The sequence below is a fragment of the Acipenser ruthenus genome, chromosome 25 (assembly GCF_902713425.1).
Source record: "Acipenser ruthenus chromosome 25, fAciRut3.2 maternal haplotype, whole genome shotgun sequence".
Lineage (NCBI taxonomy): Eukaryota > Metazoa > Chordata > Actinopteri > Acipenseriformes > Acipenseridae > Acipenser > Acipenser ruthenus.
This window is the reverse complement of record NC_081213.1, coordinates 25876372-25896126: the sequence shown is the minus strand read 5'-3', so window position 1 is coordinate 25896126 and position 19755 is coordinate 25876372. Positions and strand designations below refer to the sequence as shown.

General features: G+C 36.1%; 1 long non-coding RNA gene across 1 annotated transcript in view; it reads right to left on the bottom strand.

The window, feature by feature from the left end:
- The window catches only part of LOC131701607 (uncharacterized), a 55808-nt gene that overhangs the window by 29030 nt on the left and 7023 nt on the right, over positions 1-19755 (bottom strand). The window contains exon 3 of the long non-coding RNA XR_009308912.1: positions 8273-8385. This is a non-coding gene — a long non-coding RNA (uncharacterized LOC131701607). The remainder of the gene's footprint in view (positions 1-8272; positions 8386-19755) is intronic.

Here is a 19755-nt window from a genome sequence, read left to right as displayed (position 1 = left end):
CAATAAAGAACCATGACGTGAGGTAAACATATTTAATTACTGGTTAAATACTATTCAAAGCTGCTGCATTATGTCCACCTTTTTGTCTTTTCAGATTTTTTCACAAAACAAACATTAAACGTTAAAACTGCAGTGTCCAATGCAAACCCACTTAATGAAAACCCAGTTTGCAGGTGAAAAATGCTCAAATAAAAGTTGCTACATTTAAAAAAATATATAAACACGTGAGATTTTCGATCCACTAAAATAAAGGGCCTTACATAATCTCTGCAAATAAGAAATGGCAGTAATCGTAAAAACACGAAATAATAAATTAACATCCAGAGTAGCACTATAGTATTAAAATGTTCAATACAAAAAAAAAAAATGGTGCCTGAGTTACAAGCTCTTGCAGTGTCTAAAAAAAAACCCCTGAATCACCCTGAATAACCCTAACCCTGAATCTTTCAATGCACAGAGCAACTGCTTCTCTGCAGTTTTTTTTTCCTATTCACGTGAGCTGCGATATTACCCCTCAGGCATTATTTGCGCATGGTTATTAAAAACCGGAGATGAGTGGTGAAAATGTGACTTTCAGCTAAAAGGTGAGGGCTATCGTTCAAAGCTTGTAAAGTTTCAGTAACTCCCATCCATCCGAACAGAGCATGAGCCAGTTCAGGCTTGAATAAGCGGTGCAAACACCACCCTACCTGAGAAAACAAACCATCTTCATTTGTTTACGCGCTTTCAAAAGTGACACAAACGTGTCTGTATTCAAAGCTACCCAACTGCGTTAATATATCATTGGCCTGAAAACATGGAAACTGGCTAATATTTGGTAACTGAAATTAATACCCCTATGTGCCACAAGGGGAAGAAATGAACTACTTAATAAGTAAAGGGATACAACATCTTAAATGCCCCAACTAGATATTTGACTGCATATTATGATAAAGAACAGAGTCCAGCTGTCTTTGTTATGATAACAGGAGGTATTGGGTAAAATGTGCTCATTATGGATGCAAGTTTCTTGTCAACCTATGATGTTTCTTTTGTTGCTATTTTAGTCTTTAAAATGCAGAGAACACTTAAGAATTGAGTTTAAACTAGCATTTGATTACAATCTTAAATAATTCCATATAAACAACTCACATAACAGTGGTCTTCCACAGCTGCCAAACAAGGGTGTCTTATTTATAGTTCAAATGCTTAGAAGATGACCTTGTATGTTCAAATTCATTTACAGAGCGTTTGTGCAGATTTACCAGGATGCAGATAAATACAGAGTTGCTTAAACAATGCAGCTGGACACCATTCCTGTTCTCTTATGTTTGACGTTCTCTGTTAGGGAGTATTAACCCGTGTCAGGAAAAGAACACCAAATGTATGCAAGCTGCAAAAAGAAAGAAAAAAAATGGACTGCTTCGCTGGGAAACTGTTAAACACCATCGACTGAGCCATGAGTCGTAAAGAGTTTACACTGGTTGAATATATATTTTTAAATAATTAATAATACATTTTCAATATTTTCCATTTGTATTAAATAAATGTTTTCTGTATACCTGTTTTAAAATAATCTCCTGTATGTTTTACTTTAGTGATATTAATGATATCTTATATATAATTTGAACATTTCCCATAGTTTATTTTCAAATAAACATTGGGAACTTTTATTCATTATAAACTGCACTTGGCACTCAGTAACTGGATTACATCATTCTCTTTCCTTCAAAGTGGAATCAATGGCTCACGTTTGAACGTAATGTATGACATCAGCCTCTGTGATAGTCGCAACAAAAGTAGATGTATTTAAAGAGGTTACAAGCACGTCACCATCTCTTACCACTGTGGTTGCCTTGGAAATAACAACAAATATATGTATGGTGAAAAAATAGTCCTGAAGTACAGCTATGGCCAAAAGTTTTGTATCAGCTAGAATATTAGGATTGAGACATAATTAAAAAAAAAAAAAGGATATTTTATTTAACATCATGTAAAAAAAGAAACTACTAAATTATATCGCAAAAAGTCTAGTGGTAGCCATAATAGTAATACAGTATTTCATGTTAGATTTCGAAATGTCACATTTTTCAATTTTGGTCAGTTTTTTGTTAAGTATACGGAAAACTACAAAGCAGTATCATTAACGTAACATTATTCAGCAGGTTTCATTGGACTTTATGAAGCAACATTTGTTAATTCTATAGGGTGATGCTAAACCTTTGGGCATAGCTGTAGTTTGTGTGAAGGACAGCACAGAAGAACGACTGTGAATCAGAATCTGCATTGTACTGCACATACTTGCTCCTTCCTTCCTACATAAACATCACACTATGTTGGTGGTGTTTGTGGATTCTCTCTTAATGCCTGATAAACCACAGCGGAAATTTGTGATGAGACCACAGGACTGTGAAGAGAGAAATGGTTTGAACGCATTGGTAAACAGTGTCAACAAATAATCAATAATCTAAAAGTTCAACATTAGGTAACATCTTACAGCTTCCTGTAAAAAAAAAATGGATTATGGTATTTGTACTCAAGCACAGATGAAGCAGAATTCAATGGACTGTCTAAAACAGTAGTGGAGTTTGGAAGTAAATGATTTGTTAAGCTTTGAGAGTTCTGGACTTGTTCCCTATTGTGAAAGCAATGATTGCAAACAATCTGGTCGAGAAGTGAATTGGAAATTACAGTTCAGAGTTCAAAAGGACATGGTGTGGCTATTATTGTACTATTTACTAACTGTATTCATTTTATAATTGTTGTGTCTTTTTCAGCACGCATCTGGATTTTCTGATTATTGCACAGACGTAAAGATGAAGTACATGTGGCCTATTTCATTAACTACCCCGCTGAAATACCAATTCAGTGTCCTTCAGACTAAATGTTAACCCGATGCCCCGTCTACACGAGGACGTTAAACATATTGCATCACAATTATAAATGAGAGCTGGGGTGTTTAACCCCGGTATGCTGGCTAAATTACAGGTCACAAACCTGCCCTGGTTTAAATTCTTCCTGCTCTGGCTAATGTAATCCACCTTCCCCACCCCCATCAATACAGACAGGGACGTCCCTGAAAAGAGGTTAAAATCATATTAGTATTTTTAATTTAGGAAATATTAACCTACTACTACAATGTGTGTTTCTTTAGTTCATTTTTAAGGATTCAAAATAAGGGTTAACAGCACTTTGTATGTCGCTTTGCGTTAAATGGTCTTAGTGTGTAATAATTAACTCTGACAAGCATGTTCCCCAATGCAATTACAGTACTTAAATCTATGGGCCCATATTAAACCTGAAGGCTGAGCTAGCCCGGGCTCTTAATACAGGGGCTGTAGGACTGGCGGTCCTTCCACATTTATTCCTTAAACATTTGTTTGAGTTGCCCTAAAATAGGGCTTAAGTAAAAAATGAATCCGTTGCATGCGATAATTTTATTTGTATTACGCAGGACCTCAGACAGATGTGAAACCGGATAGACGGCGCTCTCACGTGAATTGTCTCAAATCAAGTCTGCATTGCACGGTCTGCAATAATGGAGAGGAAATTGAGCATTAAATACAAATCAACGGTCATTCATTTGAGCCCAGCACGAGGAGGGGGAGGGAAGTCATTGCTTTCAGCACCTCGCTGTATTTAGTTGCAGTTTCAGAACCTCCCTGCTGCGGAGGGAAGCCCACCTACTGGGGCAACTTGTAAACAGAAGGCGGTTTGAGGGCATTTGAGCAGAAACAAATTACAACCCTCCAGTATACAAACATTCAACAAGTGCCATTTCACAGGTTATAAATGAAAGCGGCCCTTGAAGATCCTCACGCACAGGACTCCTGCTGCTGTGTTATCAGTTCCGCCTTCAGCTTGTGCTATCAGTACATTACAGGGCTTTAAGGCCTGCCGAGAAGGTCAGAGAATGGATGGGCCCAGCTGATCTAAGGGCCTGACCTGTGTCTGCATTTAAAAGCTACAGAGGAAGTTGAGCTCTAGCCTAAGGTTTTAGAAAGGTGCCATAAGAGGTTGGGAGCACCTGCAGCACATCATAGTGTTTAGATTTCAGCGTGAGCCGTTGATATCGCCAGCTGGGCTCGTCTCATTAGTTTAAAGCAGCAGACAATAACAATAAAGTTCAGAGAGCCTGAAATAAAGTACAGAGAGTAATGTAATGGATGTAATAGTGATCGCGAGTGAGAAAAAAATAATTAAACATTCTTTAGTTAGCCTAATGCAAGGCACTTAACAAGGCCATGTCGAAGTTTTTAAAAGCATGTCTTGTGTAAATATAGAGTTGTGGGAGCAAAACAGAGTTGTGGGAAGGCTGTTAACATTCTTAATATTTGGTTGATTATTTAAAATACAGGAACTCGTTTTTGACTGTGTTACTCAGCAAGCATCTGCACAATTAGCCTCCAGCTGCTCTTATTATTTTTCTGGGAGACATCAACAATTTCCACTGTCTTTTCAGATAGCTGTTTGGCCTAAAGATGGAATTCACTGAGCCAGTTTTCCATTTAAAAGCTCCCAAAGCACCCTTCAGACTTACATTAATATGCGTTAAATGTCACAATTTTGTATTGCAGCAATATAACCGTAATGGAAGCCTGCTTTAAAAGTGTTTCAGTATAAATTGACCTGTTTAAATGAAACGCAGCTCTGAACACACAGCTGACCAGGGCTCTTGTATCTGAAATACTCCTAGACAGACCCATTCCACGCATCCACCGTGTCTGTTTTGCATTAAAGGGCTTTTGAATTAATCAGTAGTCATTTAGGGTCCATATTCAGAAGATGATTATACGTAGAACTTAAACAGCTTCCTACCATAAATTGCTTAACTTCCTTTCCATGCCAGGGATCACATTTGAACAGGGCTCTAAATCTATTCTGTATTTTACAATACCCGTAACAACGGTATGTTGTTACATCCATGTTTTTCTTTTCTTTTTTTTTAAGGAATTTGGTACACAGAACTTAATATTTTTTATAACATAAAACCTGTATTTATTTTATCATGGCAAGAGCCAGATTAAACAAATAATACTATTCATAATGCAACCATTTAATGCCCATGCAGCTGTTTGAAAAGTGACCACCAAAATGATTTGAGTTGACCTCTTTGGTCAGGCCATAAAAAAAAACATACCGGCAACTTCCCTCAAGGCAGGACTACTCGGCATTACATACACTGACCACAGCTTTGTTTCTATATTAAAACCAAAAACTGGTGTTTAAAATCAATGTATTTGTTTTGTACCCTACACCGCAACACAATGTTGTGTGAACATACTTTTGTGTGACCAACAAGTTAACACAAGATTTGTGTGTAGACCACCACATTGTTATTGGGTTATATGGAGGTGCACCAGCTCTTGCTTGTGGTGTACAGTAGTCTCCAATTAAACAGCAGTACTCCAAAACAGTTTAATTTAATTTTATTTTTTGTTAAACAAAAAAATTAAAAAGAATAAATGTGTTCTGCTTGTCCAAAAAAAAAAAACGCTCCCAAAAATATGACATTTTGGCTCCAGATTTGGCATCTCTCTGGCCTGATTGAATAATGAAGATGATTTAATCAAACTGCAAAGGTACTGAACTCATTGAAACAGATGGACTTCGGCGGGTTGCCATGGTTTCCATTTTCATTCAAAGTGTCTGTTTTTTTTGGATCAGATACATGAACGGTTCTATTTTACAGCTGATTAAATTTGAGAAAAGTCACAAAATTCCTTGACAGATGCTTTCTAATGTGCGTTGAAAAACAAAGTCAAAGAATCCATTTTAAAATAAATAATTTTCATTCTACTAAAATGGTGTCATATATATATATATATATACATTGTACATTGAACACAAAAATTAAGATTTTTTTTTTTTATTGTAGATATGATTTAAAGCATTAACCAAACACAAATAGGGTAAGACTGTGTGTACAAATGTTTGGTGAAAGCTTTTTAAAAATTATTTTTTAAAATACCAACAATTGTCTTACCTATTTTTAAGAACTACATTTGTGATCTTTAAACTATTAATGCGGTGTTAGGACTGTGTAAAGGAGCACATTTCTGCTAAGATCAACATATTTTTCAGTTATTTGCTGAAGCAAGATACTTCAAGGGTTTCATACTGTTACATTTTATCTGACATGCTTAAATTATTTTTCAACATGCCTTTTTATACTTAGTAAATGTGTTACACTAGCAGATTAAGATGTTTAACCTAAATGTGTTCATATAAAAAAAAAATGTAAACCACCTTATAAAATGCTGCCTGATCTTATCTATTGAAAACCACATCACATTTTAAAAGAAAATAGCTTTAACATTAACATTAACAGAAAATAACACTAACAGTGTTTTTTTTTTCCCTTTGAAAAAAAAATAAAAAATGACACAAATCAGTTAGAGACATTCATGCATATATTTTGGTATATGCTCATTGATTACCTCATACCATAGAACCAAACCTAAACTTTCTGTGCTAATGAACTGAATACTACACTGAAAATGATAGATTACCTTATGGAAATGTGAAGCAAATTAATTCAGCCACACTCAGCATGATATAACTGAAGTCTTATAATAACAATGTGAAAAACTACTGTACTAACAGTCATTTCTAAATGCACTATACTGCATGATTGAATCCAATATTTTCATGTATACAATATAATACAGGGATCTTTAAAAATAAATATAAACTTGCCAAGTATATTTGAAACAATTTTTATATGTTTTCCAAAAGAAGGTAAAAACTGTTCGGACACCAGCATTGTTTCCTACTGATTTCAATTCCTAACAATAGTTTAAAAAAAATAAATAAAACAAAGAAAAATGCTTCAAGACCGTCCTGGCACTTCCTTTGTCAAATTCTACTTCTCACTGGATTATTTTCCATTTTAACCAGCTGCATGTTTTATACTCTAATGGTTTCAGAGTACAACAAGAAAACAGAACGGTTTGCTTTGGCAGCGGCAGGTCTTCAGACTCTCCAGTGATAGATGACTTGAGTTTGATCATTTTTCTGAAACCTGATTTTCTGTTTGACATTTATTTACAGCTTCTCTAAACACTAACACCTATATAACATGGTTTACTGTTTGACTTGCCGGTGGACAGGCCACCCTTAAGCACATAAATTATGAGCACCTAGTTAACAGCTGACATGACGGCCATGAAGTTGTATTTAACACTGGATCAAGCCTTCATATAAAATTAGCAGTGCAAGAAAGCCAGGTTTTGTCAATGCACATAGTCATACCTATTCACTGGCCCTGCTTGTTAAAAAAATAATAAAAGGGGGAACTGACATAAGACCGTGGCCTATGTGTAATTGTAGTGCCTGGAGCAAGGTTAGGGGAAAGGCACTCCATCTGGCTATGTCTCCTTTGACTGGCACATAGATAAACAATGATGCAGTTTGACAAATTTCAAACGGGGCATATGAAAAAATAACATAAACACAATAGTGGTTCTGAGTAGATTGTCCACCTGTGCGTGCCGCCCTGAAGTGTTAAGTAAAGACTTCTGCTAATGAACAAGGATGTGGTGCGTAGCTGGATTAAGGTATTTCTTCACGTAAATCAATGTCAGATAAAGCACTTGTGTTTACATGTACATTCATATTTTGATCAGCGTGTTTAAGAGAGTTAGCTACTTAATGCAGATGTTCTTATTTTCGACCCAAAGCCTTGGCTAACTCATCTCCCATCAGTTGTGTCAACATGTCAGAAATCTTTTGGCTGCTCAAGCTGCATTTTTCAACAATGCTTTGTGTAAAAAAAAAAAAATGAAGGCGTGTTTCTTAAGATGTTCTTGGCAAATTTCATGTTATTTCGTTTAGATTTTTTTGGCACATTAATACCCAATAATAACGCTTTCAAGCAACCAGAGGGCTTAAAATATGTCACTTTTCACTGGGTGGCCCGTAGGAAAACATTTAAATTGAAAGATTATTTTTTCAATGTTTTTCATCTTGCTGCCTATTCTTGAAAGATGCATTGGCATTCTAGTGTTAAAATTCTTACATACTGTTCATTAAGCTCTAATGAATGTCATGTGCATTTAGAAAGGAACTCAATGCAATGTTTGTGCCTCTAATGGCTTACCTGTGTTCAGTTCTTAATTATCCTGTGTTATGCGGCTTCACACTCTGTGTGCTGAATCATTTAGAAACAGGATCCTGTGATATAAAACACCTGTTTACTTTCACAACGCCTCCTTGTTCTCAATGCTTCTCAGCAGCTTTGCTCCACGTGTGCGTTCTTAATGGGCATTTACAGGAAAGACAATGAGCTAACCTGCTTCATTCCACTGGGCCTGCCCCACGCAGCCCCCATCCTGTGCATGGATACTGGACTCAACAGCAGAGTGGAGCTGCACAAATCAGAAGCTGCGAGTCTCTGAACAAGGGCTGCAGATAAACAAACACACAAATTAAACAAAAAATGTTTTAATGACTGAGAGAATTAAAACTGAAAAGAACAACAACAATAACAACAAAATACAATCATCAACTTGTTAAAATCTGCTCAGGTGACAGTAATAATAACTTAGATACGATTGCATTTCTTGAATTTCAGCAATACAGTACTTTACAATGATACTGACACCTTGCCTTGTGAAATCTTTTAAATGTTTCTTTTCTTTGAGTCAGCTACAGGGAATGACCAGCAGGTTCTCTGCATTGGGCTATCCCCCAGTTTCTGAAATGCACAAATGTAAAGATTATGTGTTCTGCAATGAAATCCTCTTGGATTGATCACAGTGGGGCTTGCAAAGGAACACATGTAAGCTCTTATTAAAAGTAGGAAATGAAAAAGGTCCAATTTCTCTATGAAACTGGCTCGGGTAGTTGGTATATTCTTTATATTTATTTACATAATTCTTGTATATTATTATTAATATTATTATTATTATTATTATTATTATTATTATTATTATTATTATTATTATTATTAAAGAAAGGCTGACTGATTTGCAACTTGAAAAAGGAACTTCCCTATAAAAAAATAGAGATTCCTGTTTCTGTTTGTACAGCCAAAGTCAGTTTTACAGAAAAATGTATTGGGCCTTATTCACTGACTAAGGACTGTTTAAATAAATATTTTGTTAAGAATCAATTTAATTTGCAGTTTATGAAACCCATTTAAACTGTTTTTGAGAAGGTTTATTCTTTTTTTTTGTAAGTGCAGAGAAAATGTTAAATACACTCTTCATAAAACAGTCCTTAAAAAAACATTTCTTAAAAACAGGCCTTACAGTTTTGTGAAGAGGGCCTGATGTCTTTAAATGCTAGCCGTTGTATGAGTTCCGATCAGTATTCGTTAAATATCTTTTTAAATATATTTTTTTCAGATGCCCCCATTGATTATCCCTTAACCTGACTTTTGAACTTATCAGAAACAAGAGTAAACTTAACATCTTGATCAGCGGCCCTGGGGGGAGGCCTGGGACCAATTATATGATAAACGCTGGGGAAGTGTGCACAGAAATGTGAGAATCCAAAACAGTGACCTGACAGGAGAGGGGAAGCAGTGGAGAATGATATGAAACTGTGTAGCCAATTAATTCAGTGGAGAAAAAAAAAACAGGTAATGGGTTATTTATTATTTTGTCTATTTAAACTGATGACTGCAGGTGGCAGTTATATGAGCAAGAGAAAGAAACTAAACACATTTGACATCAAGTGTCGAGTACATGTATGTATGCATTTGAAGAGATTAATGCTGGGTAGATAATTGTGTTTTCAGGGTCTAAGCATGTTACTGGCTGCAAAGTATGTCAATTAATGTAGGAAGCAGCTGGTTGGTTAATGACAGGAAAACAGATCTTGAAGGGGTGGAGAAAAATGTCACTGACTGGTTGAGGTGACAAAGAAGTGCAAGACCATTTTAAATCAAGGATTGTAAACAGAGATTTCTCAAACCTAGTGTAGTACCAGATATCAAATACAAATGTTTGTATAACACAATGTGATTTTTCGCATTTGTTTAAGGAATCTATATCATTACAACACAGGGTTCTAAATCAAGTGATCTATACATAAGGTGACCATATGGCTCCGTGTTCAGCGGGACAGTTTGGGATAGTTCAGGCTTTTCAACTCGCTACCCAATGCATTCTGGTAAGTGTAGTCCTGCTTCTCTTACAGGAAAGAATGTTACCTGAGACAGGTAAAACATACCAGAATGCATTGGGTTGCGAGTTGCAAAGCCTGAACTGTCCCAAACTGTCCCTCTGAACACGGAGCCATATGGTCATCTTATCTATATAGGATGTGCTCTAGTAAGCCAATGTTAAACTAGTTTGTAAAACGTAGGATTAATGGCTTATGCATAAAAGTGCCTTTAAAATGAATTCACAGCTCTTTTCCAGTTACCACTTAAGCATTCATGGAAGAAAAATGGTAGGAAGTATACAAGAAATTGAAGGATACGAGATAGCATCTAGATAAATAAACTGCAAAAGAAAACAATAGAAAGCGTTATTATACTGCCGAGCCACTAGCAACTGGAATTCTTTACACAGCAACCGCGAACCTATTCGATACACCACATTGTACCCTCATGGATTGCTAAACAATACAATCTCATGGTTAGGGGATTACAAAAGATTTTCTTTCCTGTTTACGCAACACATTTCTCTAAAAAGAATATCTAGTTAAAGCTGTAGCCCCTCGTACAGCAGACTGGATGTGAATCTTCATACCGTTAAAATGATTCTTAGTTGTTGGAACAGCTTTCAGGATTGATATACATTCATTATATAGGAAACTCAATCTGATAATATTGCAATTCGTTGACGCTTCTTTTTCTGTGATCAGATTTTAGAATTTTACTTCACGACAACAACAAAAAACGTGGCCTTCCATCTTAAACATCAACGAAGAAGTGTTTGCAAACAACCAAAAATCTTTGTGCAGCCAATCCTTTTCTGTAACTTCTCTAACTCTCTAACTTGGCTGTTTTTGCACATGTGAAATATACAGCAGGATGAGCTTTCCCATGTATCATTTTGGAAATAATAGAGAAAATGAAGAAGAATATTGTTTGACATATTTTAAAGGACGACTGACATGTGACACCTGCTGTTCTAAACTTACTTTACTGCACTGTATATACAGTACCATGTGTCATGTACAACCATCCCCTCCCACTCTTCCGCTCCATAGGCATTTACTGAAATATCTGTATGCTTGCCTTTCTTCTTCTTTTACCTTCTAGCCTTTCCCCGCTGTTAATATCAAGGTTGACTTATTCTTCTGTAAACTTACCGTAATAATCACAAGACACTTTCAGTACTTCACTGCCATTTTTCAAGATGCTCTGTTTATATAGGCACAAGAACACAGACAAGGCACAGGCTCATTAAAATCCTGCTTCTTCCTTTCATACCCCAGTCAAACTAGAATAAGGATATGTTTTTACCGCAGTTTCTGTTGTTCTCCTCAACTGTTTTATTGCTGTTGGCTGCCGCACTTTATACAAAAACAATTAAATAACTGAATGGTGTGTATTGTGAAATGTCTTCAGAATAAACGCTACATTAAAAATAATAAAGTCTAATCGGATGACAAGTAGGGGTTCTGAATTTCGTATTTCATTTTGTACTGTTTTTGGGTTAAAGATAATGCAAAAAATCAGGCTTTATAAGGTAAAATAAGGGTTTATTTCTGCATGCAGCATCCACACTAAGCAAGGGAAATCAGGTTCTGTTTTTATCATAAAGCACCAAGAACTTTTTATTATAATTCCATATTAATACACTTATATTTATACACTTACATTAATACACTTATATTTATACACTTACATTAATACACTTATATTGAGAAAGATTTTGTAGTTCATTTGTTTTACTTAAGGATTTGCCTTCAAACAAAGCATGAATGCTTAGGAAATACAAAAAAAAAACTCCAATAGTCTGTTTTAAGAGTCTGATTTGCTAGAGTTGTACACAGTTGAAACTTGTCGATGCAATGATGGGTGTACTCTTTCTAAAATCAGCCTAATAAGAATAAAAGATGTATGTGCAGCAGTAATGTGGTGAGGTGATCTAGTTAACCATGACGCATACTTTCCTATGTTTGTTTTTGATAGTGGATTATTTCCTATCATCTGTAAACCCTCAGATGATCCTATTTAACATGTATACAATATACAACTGGTTTTTACTACGTTTCTTTTGGGTAGTACAAAGATTGAAACCATTGTTTGCTAGGCCCTCTGTCTACTGCACAGTAAAGTGAACATAAATACAATAAATCATATTTAGCAGCACAACAGAAATTGTGACAGAAGAACATAATATTGTGGCGAAAATAATATCACAAACACGTGTGCATAGAAATATCTGTACTTAATTCATTAGTGTATGGACTGGACAATATAAAGAAATCCAATAGTGTCCCAGGAAATGCCTTTATAGAATTGCCTTTATAGTTTAACCTCACAATTTATGATTTTTTCTGATTGTCTTAATACCGGTACTTTATTAAAAAAAGAAAAATGATAACGCATCTATTCAAACAATCTAGAGTATCATAGTCGATTGTATCATTAAACCTGTATATGTTAAAAAAAAAAAAAATACACCACAGTATTATGAAATATGTAAAAAGCAAAAAGACTGAAACAATAAGGAGATTGTTGGAGTGCTCAGGTCAGCAGCTTTCCACTGCTATATAATCATGATAATTAGGGCTTGACGTTGTATATTTTTCTTTGCTATTCCAAGTTATTATTTTGTTTCTGAATTCTGCTTAGAGCTATTGAGCAGCACCAGTGATTAGCAATTATGGAACTATTTACTGGTTGTAAGAGAAGTGACCGCCTCTGATACCAGAAACCCCTTTAACTCCCCGTATGGTGCTTCATTTGAATAACCCTGGACAGATTAGTGCAAACCAAGGTACCTTTTTTTAAAGGAACACAATTCAAGCAGACTGCAGACTGTGCAGCTGCATTTCAGTAACTCAGATTGTGCTGATAGTTACACCGAGAGACAGGATTAATTGCAACCTTGGAGCCACACTATGTTCATGTGAACTTTGTAATGCTGAAGTTTGTATCAATAATTAAATGTTTTTCTTTTAAATGTCTGTATTGCTTTTAGAACTTTTCTGCACAAATGTAGCCAATACAAAAGGGCATCTGTACCAGTATGAGAGGTAACAGTGTCTATTTTGTTGACCTAAGCAAATGACAGATCTTAATATCGCAAACCTAACATTTTTGTGGACCTCATTTCACTGTATTTTTATTGTCTGCAGTAATTTTAATAAGACGATTTATAAATCCACTCGGAGGGGAAAATCCCAGCTGAATTAAAACAGAGTCACAGAGCTGCATTGTTTATATCTGCCACTGATCATTAAAGTGCGGAGCCCGGGAGGGGACATGAGAGAAAACAAATATATATCTTGTGGACACGAGATATTATCTTGCAGCCACGAGACAGTAAGACGTGAGCACAAGATATACATATTTTGTCTCTCATGTCCCCTTCTTGGCTCCGTAATAAAGTAATGGAGCTCAATGTGGTATATTTTAATCATTAAACCTCAAATGATTGGTTTGGGGGTTAGCACATTGTTACTGGTCTCAAGTGAAGGCCAGTAAAGGTTTAGTAGAAATGCTAACCATTTATTCTACTGTTTAGGAACAATTGCATCAGTTAAGTGAATGACATTTTCCTGCAGTGATACATTTTTTGGCATTTCATACAACATTGTATAACGTCCTAACAAATTGTCCACAAGGGATCAACACAAAGAGTAATGAGAAAAAGCTACCAGCACTTAACAGAAATAATACATTTACCAAAATGCAAAATCACTCAATAAAGAACATGAAAATATTTATAATTAGTCATGTCAGTATAAGCAAATACTGTAAAACATTAAATATTAGTACAATTTATTTGACATTTATTTAGGAAGACTAAAATTAATTACAACCTTTCTTTCAGTTTTAAATCACATGCGGTGTAACTAATGTTTTAAAGTATATAAAATAATTAATAAAAAAATACTGTATATTAAACACTTTTTTTGTACAGCATTTAATACAGCGCTGTTTAAAGTTCTGTGTTTGACAAGTCGGAAAAAATGTTGGTCTTGTTTCAAAACAAACCCTTAGAGTCTTTCTCCATGAATGGAGCGTCGTCTTGATTTTCTATGGAAAGACTTTCTTTTTTTTTTTTTTTTTTACCTGATCCCAGAGTAAAAAAAATGTACCTTTCCTTCCAGTTTCATAGCAACAACACAGGTTTATTTTAGAGCCGTGTTCCTGCCCAAGCGTTTTGCCTGAGAGCACATTTTTGTATTTCCTAAGAGTTTTGGGGCATGGCGCTTTCTCTCTCTTTTGACATTTAACAAACAGTTCATTCCAAAATGTGAAATTAAAGGGCATTAAAATGCAGATTCGTCAATTGTCAAGAACACAGAGATTGAGAGCAATGAACAGTCGATTTTAGTTACTCTAGCAATATAACAGTATTGCAGTATTACAGATTATGTCAGCTGCCGTCACAAAACTCTGGTCTCGCGGGCACAAATTTGCCCACTGGAACATCCTTGAGGACCACTGTGTAAAGGGGTAGGTTAACAGCTTTTTGTTTAAAATAATTCCCCTACCTAATGCTATATCTTCAACAAAAAAGGATATACCTACTTTCTTTGTAATTGCTATTTAATGATGGTTTCAATGACTTACTGGTACTATTTGAATGTCTTTTTTTTATTTACTTGCCTGGTAAAAGCCAATTGTTCAGCCTAAGAGATGGAAAATGTAAATGTTTCCAAGCTCCTGAAGGATTTTCTTTCTCTCAACAGCTGTCTTGCTTTATGGAAGTATGAAGTCAGTGCATCGCCAATCTCATGCTATCAATCACCCTGGCTGACATTTCCTGCAAACTGTGTCCACAAGACAAACGGAGAAAATAAAAGCCTACAAAAAAAAAGGAACTTCAGTTTGCCAAAAAAGCAGATGGAATTATGTGCTCTTGTTTATATTTGGCCATTTAGCTGAGCCCGGACTTTAATGCCTTTCCCCTATTAGCGTATGGCGTTGGACAGTCATTTACATGATTGTGGAGAAACACCTGACACTAGAATTAAGAAATATTGGGTTTAATTGAAGTCTATTAAATGTGAAAATGCCTTACTTCTAGGATTAATGATTTTCCTGAACTAAACATATTTGCTCACTGTCTGGTTTTGGTACTGCCCCAGTGTAAGAAGCTATTGTAAGCAAAGTACCAAATGTTTCTCATCCCCCTCGCTTCAGGCCTTATGATTTTCCTCTTTTTTTTGTTATACAAGTTCCTGTGTACATTATGATGATATTTTAAGAAATTCCTTTTCAAAACACACAGTATTCCAAGGGAGCACTAGTTCAGCTGGCTAGGCACAGTAAATACTAGTACATGGCATTTGTTCAGAGGCCTACTTGCTTACTGTAGGCCTGGTTTTATAACATGGCAGTGGGGTAGGGTGTCAATCAAAAACTGAAATCATTAGCACATACTATATGAAAACAGTCTGTAGATAAAGTAATGCTCAAGGTCGTTTCAGCCAATCAGAGTACAGAGCAGTTCATTTATTCAATAGTGCAAACCCAACCCAAATCATGTAAATAACCAACCACCATGTAATTAGAGCCATGCAGTTATACTACAGCCCTGTATGAAACTTGCATCACAACTGAATTAGACGCAAGTTAACGTGCAGTTGTGAGCTCACAGGGAATATTCAAAACAGGGAGAAACTCTCTCCTTTTACTGAGCAAACTATTGCCTTCCTTCTTGAATCATCTGGCTCCTTGGTTATTTTGGTAATAAAGGTATATTTGAAGAACATGAAAAAAATAAAGATTTAAAAATGATTAAATGACAGTAGTTTATTAAAATCAGCATTAAGAGATCACTTCGCATGAAGGAAATAAAAAGTGGAAGGAACTTTGGAATGTTAACAAGGTTAGGCCATTACATGGCACTGGAGTGATGTTTTTACAGCATGACTATGACACCATGTTTATAGAATGTATTTTAGTTAAGAAAAAGATTGGTAATGTTGCAAACCAGCAGTTGCCACTTAACAACTTAACAGATGTGTCAAGGGCTACAGTTAAATGAATCCAATAAAAAATATACACTAACCTGTTATATCATATAACACAGTTTATACAGTAAAATAAATACAAAGCTGTTTTCATTAAAAAAAAAGGATTTCGCCTGTTATGCATCCTACATAATAAACAATATATACATATTGTAGCAAAATAGGTCAACGTAGGCAGGTGCATCCACAGGGTGATGCAATCCACACACAGGCGGAGGGCAGGCGCGAGCCCAGGACCTCTCGTACTAAAGCATAGCGCTGATACCGCTGTGCAAAAGAGTTGGCTCCTTTGCAAGAAGCGTATATCGGGCTTATGTAGGTAAGTGGCCCTTGGATTTGACAACTGTGCAGAATTGGTAAATATTTGTGTCTCTTTGTGCAGCGCTGTCAATAGCTACAGGTGAATGCCCCTTCCAAACTGAGTCTACTGCCAGTGTTTTGTGTAGGAAGCCTAAAGAAGGTTAAGTTGCCACATAGGTTAGTGATTAATGTTGATAATTCCTCTCCTGTGGACTCATTAGACTCGTCCTTATTTTTCTTGTGAGACTTTGACATTTCCTACTTTCTTAGTGTCGGAGGTAATGGCAGTGGCGTGATTATACATTTATATTCCGTTCCACTTTAAAACAGTTTTCTTTGGCAGGGGCTGCCTTTGCTTGTTAATACTCTTGGAGTACTAAAAAAAAAAAAAAAAAAAATCATTTTCCGCAAAAAACTGTTACTATCACTAGCCCTTCTGAATTTCATTAGATTTCTGGGCTGCACAAATAAAACAATAACAACATTTTCTTTTTTCTTTCTTCTTTTCTTTCTTTCTTTGTCATACCATCAGTAAGAAATTCTCACAAAAAAAATCCATTAATAATAGTTAAAAATAAAAAAATGCTGTTGTCAGATTATGTCCAAGTTAAACAAAAGGAGAAATTACAGGATGAATCTGGAGCTCAGCCTCGCTTCAATTAGGTTTCACTCTAATTGAGATCATACTCTACATGTGCAGTTTTGGCACATAAGCACTATTAATCAGAAAAGCTTTAATTGTAGATAATGCCTCCTGTGTGTGTTGAGCGGGCGGCCTGCCATTGGCCCTGGTTCCTATTCTGTTTAAAGGCGCACCTTTTGATTTCACAAACACCTGCTTAGAAAATTGAGGTCAGCTTCCCCTTTCTGCAGGCATGCTATCTAGCCACCACGAAAGTCCCCCTTAATGATTAAATTGCATCTCATATTGAAGTTCAAAATCCCCAGATTCCTAAGTGCTGACTCTTCCTCTTGATTGTAATTTCTGTTGGAAGCTGCACTTGTCCGACCCCACGCTATACACAGGACCCTGGGGATGAACCTGCGGATGAAGCTGATCTCGTGCTTTAGCCACATGAATCTGATGACTCTACACAATGCTCTAAGATCTTATGATTACTCCTTTGCTGATCATGCTGAATGAGCGCTAAGAAATGAGCTGCTTGGGGCAGTCTGCATTTATCTAGGGAAGATCCTATGGTCCTTTGGATCACAGGGCTTTGATGGTGGGCCTGTCAATTCCCCATTTTTGTTGGACCTTTTACGTTTGCCTCTGAAGGCAACACGCCGAATGCAGCAGCTACTTCTAAACCAAAAAAGATCCATGATTAGTTCTGATGTTGTGAACTTGTAAGTCTTACTTGCATTAAGAGATATTACCCTCTGCAAGTAAGCCACTGTTTTGAGATCTCCAGCTACTGTTTGCACAGCTACAGCCAAAAGTTTTGCATCACCTAGAATTATAGGATTGAGACGTAAAAAAAATAAACTATATGAACATAATTTAGATCTTTTATTCAACATTGTGTAATCAAAGAAAGTACCAAATGATAACGCAAAAGTCTACCGGAAGCCATAATAGTAGTACAGTATTTCATGTTAGATTTCAAAATGTCACATTGTCCAATTTTTGTCAGTTTTTCGTTAAGTACATGGGAAAACTAAAAAGCAGTATGTAATTCAATGTGTTAACGTAACATTATTCAGGAGGTTTTATTCAACTTTATGAAGCAAAATGAGTTCATTCTATAGGGTGATGCAAGACATATGGCCAGAGCTGTAGTCCTCTTAATATAGTTCCCTACCCCACAATCTTTAGTTCGGTGAGACTGGAGCTACCAATATGAATTCAAGGGATTCTACTGAACAAAGCATTAGGAAGTGAAGGGAAATGGTATCAACCTTCTGGAAAGCTATCTAGGGGGTTTAGATATGTTCTTTTCAGCAGCTACCTTGTACTCCATTCAAATGCTATTGCTAACAATTATATTTCAGGAAAAAAAAAAAAAAACCTCACTGCCAGTTTCAATTGCAGCATTAGCAGTACTCTATGGACGGATGTGATTGACAGTGTTACAAATGAAGATACAACTAGGATTGCATGTATTATGGGATGGAAATCGCACTAATCACTCTATAATACTGTGTTGATAACTCTTAGGGTTTTTTTTTTCTTTTAGGAATAATAACTTTAGCCTCAAGTAATAAAATCCAATGCAGAAGCCCATCTTGAGGATTATTATTAAGTTTCAGTGATACAAGACATGTTCCAGCCTGGGATGCTCTAGCTAGTATTACTGACTAAATATCTACTATTATAATATGTGTTATATCATGAAACAGATAAGCATGTCCTTTTATTATATAATGTGACTTTCAACTACTTGACCTCATGTTATAACAAATATGCAGATGTTTAAATGTTCTATTTAGAGTGCATACTAGGTATTTCTGTTCCCAATTTGAAATGCCCGTTTTAAATGTCACCTCACTGCTGTACCCCCAAAGATCATCCTTTAAATAGCATTACAATACATAAATAAACAGCATCTTTTAATGGCACTTTTAGTTTTATATTGGTCAACACTGAAATCCTCCTCAAGTGAGGAACTGTGGATGATATTGTCCAGGTCTCTGCCAACTCCCCCTACCAAACCTCCCTCCCAAGAAGAAATAACACCTAACTCTCCTGTATGGGTTCTCAGGTGGATTAGGTCCTTTCTGGCTTTACAGTTTGTAAGTGATCTGATCGCACTTCCAATCCAGTCATACCTAGAGCAGTTGGTAATCCCTTCAATCTCTCATATTCTGACGTTTACCTGGCTGAACATACAGTACAAAATGGAGTTTCACTGAAAACATGCCCAGGGGCCCTTGCTTGTTTACACACTTAATGTGTTTGTTTTGGAGCAGAACAACAAGAACTGCTTCTGAAAAGAGAATAGTAATTATCCATTCCAAGTATGGAATACAATAGAGGAGACCAAAGTCATACCAATTTTTTTTTATCTTAGCAGACTTAAACCGCAGCATTTAAAAATGTTAGAAAGCCATACCCAAGCTATGTCCTTGGCCTAAGGATTTGTTAGAATTATCCTGAGCTGTCATTGACCCTTTGGAGTCTTAGTGTTGAATTGGGTTGAAAAAGTACGGGGACTAAACAATACCGGATCCACACTTAATAATGCCCCAGGGCCATGAACTGGATTTTGGTCAGAATTAGGTATAGGGTTTTGACAATAATGAGGGCTGCTACTAATGTGATAAATGTGTCTGTAATGACTGCGGGCCACAACTGGTGTGGTGCACAACGAAAAATAAATTGTTTTACTAATAACGATACATTCGCTCTTGCTTCCT